Genomic DNA, 5,986 nt, shown 5'->3' with positions numbered 1-5,986 from the left:
ACTGGCGGCTCATGATTTCTGTTACAAACCTAAAACACCAACACCTTTTATTTCTTTCCTAAACATAACTAGACGGGCTGTTTGTTATGGGTATAATTATATTTGGTTGGGCTTGTAATATTGCTACTGGGCTGAAGGAAGGTTAGGCCAGATGGTTCAAAAGGATACACAATAATAATCGAAGATGAGTGATGAAATTTAGAAAACGAAAACAGAAAAGAAAAAAAAACGGGTTAAGTAGATTTAGCTTATGAATTGTAACAGAAAGAAACAGATAGGTAAGTGGTTTTGCTAAGTGATGGGATACCAAGAGGTCACGGGTTCGAGCCCGGTCGTGGGCATTTCTTTTTAGAACGATTTTCTTAAGGGTATACATTCTTTTCTTTCCATTATTATTATTATTATTATTATTATTATTATTATTATTATTATTATTATTATTATTATTATTATTATTATTATTATTATTATTATTATTATTATTATTATTATTATTAAAATCATACAATTTATTATCAATATATAAGTATTAGAATTATTATTATTATTATCATCTTTACTAAAATTAATATTTTTGATATCACTAAGATTATCATTTTTTTATGGTTATCAATATTATTTATATCATTATCATTAATAATGATAAATATGAAAATAAGAGTTTTAAATGACGCAATTAAAGTATTAAGCATAAAAATAAAGATTTATATATATATATATAAGTATATATTTAATACACATAACCTAACTACATTAATATTACTATATAATTATATTTAATGAAATTTGTTAATTTATTATATATATATATAAATTACTTCACAAATGATGATACATATATTTGTTCGATTACAATTACGTATGTTAATAAATGTACAAATGATATAGGTTCGTAAATCCGAGGCCAACCCTGCATTGTTCAGTTGTTCAGTATAGTCATATGTATTTTTTACTACAAAATACATTAGGTGAGTTCATTTGAATCCCTTTACTCTTTACATTTTTGGGACTGAGAATACATGCGCTGTTTTTACAACTGCGTTATTAAATGCTTTTGAAATATATTTTGAACTGCGAATACATGAAATGCATTTTATAAATGTTTGACGAGATAGACACAAGCAAAACCTTCCTCGAATGAATTATTATGCAGACAAAAGTTCTGCGGAGTATTATTGAATTATGTGGACATGATAATTGCCACCATTGAATTATGTGAACATGATAATTGCCACCATTGAATTATGTGGACATGATAATTGCCACCAATTGATATGAATGTTATGTATCGGGAGAATGATTTTTATACACAGGTTATGTGTATGTTATTTTTGTGCACGAGATATGTGTACGGTTACTAAGATTTATGAAAGATGATTTCGTATACGAGAAAAGTGTACTGTTTTTAAAAGATATCGCATGTACATTACAGGTGGGTATAGGATTCGGGCCCATTTGTACCATGCCGGATTTAAATCTTGTGGTCTATCAAAATGATGAATTTTATTGTTTTATGATAAACTTATGAACTCACCAACCTTTTGGTTGACACTTGAAAGCATGTTTATTCTCAGGTATGAAAGAAACATTTCCGCTGTGCATTTGCTCATTTTAAAGACAGTATTTGGAGTCGATCATCGCAATGGAACCAGTTGTTGGTGACTTTGTCCAGATGGATTAGGACGGGTCCTTTCAAACCACTTGCGTATAAATGTTGAACATATTTGTTGAATCTTCATCTTCATAAATGTTGATTATGTTGAGCTAACATCCAGTCTTCTTATTGGGGAATAACCTCTTCAAAATCTGAGTTCAAAAGAGATGAACTCAAATGGGTCTAACCTGATTTGAGTCTGGAGTCCTAGAGTCTGAAGTATTTTGAGTCTGACCTCGTGTAAGTCTGACTTCTACTAAGTATAAGTTCACGCGAAACTGATGTCTGAATCTGATCTTTATAATCTGTGCTTGAGTCTGATCTTGAGTCTGCATTTGAGTCAAACTGAAGGTCCGAAATTCAGACTCATATCTCAATCAGAGTCTTGAGTCTGAGTTTCCAGACTCAGAATTATAGCAGAACTAAAAATACATATCTTTTAATACAATCATCAGATCAAGCTAAAATTTTTACACGAGATAGATTCTATCTGTATGTCGTTAACCTCATATTCAAAAATCATGACGATCCAACGGCCAACGAATCTAAAACAATCATTTTAAACTGACTGCGCAGATTGAAACACAAGCAGACTGCTGTGATTTCAAAAATTCATATCTTTTCGTAGACACGTCCAATCAAGATGAAATTTTTACACAACAACCATCTATATGTAATCAATAACATATCCAAAAATCATAAAAATATAGATGATAATGAAGATACAGTAATTAAATTACTGAAACTGCACTGAAAAACACTTTAATCTCAGCAGCAGATTTCGACCATTGATATCTCTCAATCCAATGCTTCGATCGAAATTTCCTTCGGTAGGAATTTAATTCCATATGTTTCGAACCTACAGTCGAAATTTTATGACTATTGGACGGGTAACGAATGAGATATGATCATTTATATATCGCTGCGCATAGCATGACGAATCTGAAAATGATTTTTCTTTTGTATCTTCAATAAGACATCTTTTGCTCGAAAATGACTGGATCATCAACAAGATATGTTGATCCTGCTCTGATACCAATTGATAGACCCCATAACGTCGATCAAGCAAAAGAATTAAACATTAGCTTAGTGCGGAAACGAAGAACAAAAGAAGTTTCTCAAAGTTTAACATTTTATTGAATAAATGAAGAACATAAACACTGAAAAACAGAGGATAGACGATCTCAAAGTTATGAGATCGATTCTTGCTGCAGGCAAAGATAACTAACCTCACCCCAAGACCTCTTTATTTATAGAGTCTTGGGGATAAGAATTAGGAAACTAAATCCCCTAGATAAATGCAAATCCCACTAATTAAGGGATTTATACAAACTACCGATTTTATCCAATCAATTCTAATAAATAGGAAATATTTTCCTAACAATAGGAAATCTTTTCCTAACAGCATGGGATCGATTAAACACCATATACATTAACAAATCACGTACTAGGGTCATCTCCTTGGATTAAAGACTTATAATTTTTTTTTTGCTGATGATAGAAATGTTAAGTATCGCTGACGATCTAGCCTTTGCTGATAGTCCGATTAATGATGATGATGATGATGATTTGGTCCTTCAAATTCTCCACAAGCTCAACAACAATTTTAAGGAAATCTTTAATGTTGTAAGTGCTCGAGACACCATCTTGTTCGATGAACTCTATGATAAACTCGTTGATTACGAGATGTAGCAGAAAATGAAACGTGGACCCCTAGCAAGGCACTTGTCACACTTGTTGTTGTTCTTGTCGTCCCAACAGTAAAGTACACTTATCTTGGCCATCGACTAGATACTAATCACACCTCACGTACTTGGCAGCCACCAAGCTACAACAAATATGGTAGATGTCAGTCTACTTCACGAACTCCACAACAGAGGGGTTCTGAATCAGGTTTACTATTTCAACTACGATGCTTACTGTTATTTTTTGTTTTCGAAGTGGGCACTTTACAAAAGAGTGGCGTAGCCTTGCAAAGTGTCCGATGATAGAATCGATAGCTCAAACAACACGTCTCATACATAAGCCAAAAAGTCTCTTAGTACTCTAAAATCAATTGGTAGTAGAGGGAGTTCCTCTTAGACTTATTTGCACACATTTTTCCTTCTCATATCCGATGTAGGACTTTGGTTTGCAACCCAACAAACCTCCCCTCAAAATTAAGTCACTCTCTTAGGCCTCCCCTCGAACGATAGTCGAGTTCCACTCATCATTGCATACAACCGAGGAGTGCGCCACGTCGATGTGTGCGCTCGGGGGTGTAAACTTAATATGAGTATTACTCCCGCTGTTTTATATTTGTTGTCTCTTGATAAAAATCACACAGTTTAAGGAAAAAAAATGACTGTAATATGTATTTTTTGTTAACTTTCCAGTTTTCACTTTCATCCACTTTTTTGTTTTACTTACATAAATCAATAGTAAAAAAGATATTTACTTGAATATTGTTATATATTTATAGAGGTGGACAATTAATTTAGGTTTCCAGTCCATAAACAAATAGTAGATAATAAATATGAGAAATGTGAATTATTATTTCTCAGAATCATTCAATCACCAACATAAAAGAAAGAGAAGAAAGAATAAGGTACTTAGGTCACTTTCAACCAAGGTTGCAAAACATGCTATTTTGGGATTAATCAGTCGGAATTATGAAAGGAGTAATTGATAATTCGAAAAATCACGTTATTTGGGGATTAACCGATTAATTAGACGAATTATGAAAAATCAAAATGGAATATTCTTAAAAAATGGTAATATGGGATTAATCAGGAGTAATTAGGGTTTTTTTTACAACAGTGTTCTCAACAATGACACGTTTTCTCTTAAGACAGACTGGCAAAACAGCATCATGTCAGCACTTCATCGGTGAACGAAACGAGAACTGAACCACTGACATCAATGACATACTTCCTAAAAAACTGGTCCCACTATATTGACTAATTATACCATTGTATAAGTTTTAAAGTAAAACTTACAACTTAGGAGGGCAAGGGATTGCAAGTGGTATCCTCCGAGGGCGAGTGGTTAAAGTAAAAATTACATGTTTCCTCTTAAGGGCGAGGTCCAGGACATGCATGCAGTTGCGGAACTAGGATTTTTTTTACCGGGGGCAAAAAAAATTTAAAACCATTACAATTTTTTTGGCAAATTATGGAGGTTTTGGGGCAAAAATTGAGGTTTTTAAGCAAATTATGGAGGTCTTTGGCAAAATTTGAAGATTTTTGGGCAAAATTCAAAGATTTTGCGGCAAAAGTTGAAGAATTTTGGGCAAAATTTGAAGGTTTTAGAGCAAAAAAAAATTCACCGGGGGGCAAAGTCGAATAACAAAAAAATTTTACACTAAAAATTGCAAATCCATTAGGGCGGACGACCCACCCTACCCTCAAATAGTTTCGCCCCTCCATGGATGTTGACGTGGGTCTAAAAGATGACGAATTCAGAGATTCATCATACACGATTTCGGACAACTTGCAAAGTAAGTAGTCGTTTCGAAAGTACTTGTAAAGAGAATCGTAAACTCGGTCCAAGAAGGGAAAAAGATCACGAGTTGCACAATGAAGAAATACAAATATACGCATGCATGTAAGTTAACGGTCAATAATATGGTCACGAGCAACATTGACTTAATTTTCCCTTTCTATATGACAATTTGGAAATATCACATTCAAACAATATCGTTTGTCATTTTCTATTTTGTCTTTTTTATTATTTTTTGTCTAGCGCCTGGCAAGATGTTTTTGGTAAATTTACCATTTCAAAAAGAAGAAAAAATACTCCGTAATAAGCTCATCACACGACATCAATAGTGCAAAACCACAAGACTCATTATATGAGTAGATGCTCACTGATCACCTGTTTAAACCTTCAAAAATGTTCTATCAGATAGCTTATATTAATAGTGTCATTTAAAAGATTACACTATCTACTGGTGTCACTAGTAAAACTAAAAAAAAAAAAAAAAAATCATTACATCGCGTTTCAATCGTGTCACATACTACCACTCAACATATGATACATTCACCCCTAACGCATGTGTTACTTGTTAATATATGTAGATATGACATGTTAACCTCCAATTACCTATAATTGTAGATACATTGAAGTATTGACAAGAACAATAGAGTATTATTCAATTCCACCAACACGGAAAATGAAAATAAGCGATTATCATCATGCATTCACGCATGTGATGACATATGTTATAGTTTTGTTGATTATTCGCGATCCATACGTACACAAAAGTGTATCCTCGTGGCCCAATAATCGTATTAACATTCTTGTGACTTTCAACTCGATCACGGATTAAACTCATTCAATTCACATTAACTT

Source organism: Rutidosis leptorrhynchoides, chromosome 3, assembly GCF_046630445.1.
Source record: "Rutidosis leptorrhynchoides isolate AG116_Rl617_1_P2 chromosome 3, CSIRO_AGI_Rlap_v1, whole genome shotgun sequence".
Lineage (NCBI taxonomy): Eukaryota > Viridiplantae > Streptophyta > Magnoliopsida > Asterales > Asteraceae > Rutidosis > Rutidosis leptorrhynchoides.
This window is presented reverse-complemented; position numbering follows the sequence as displayed.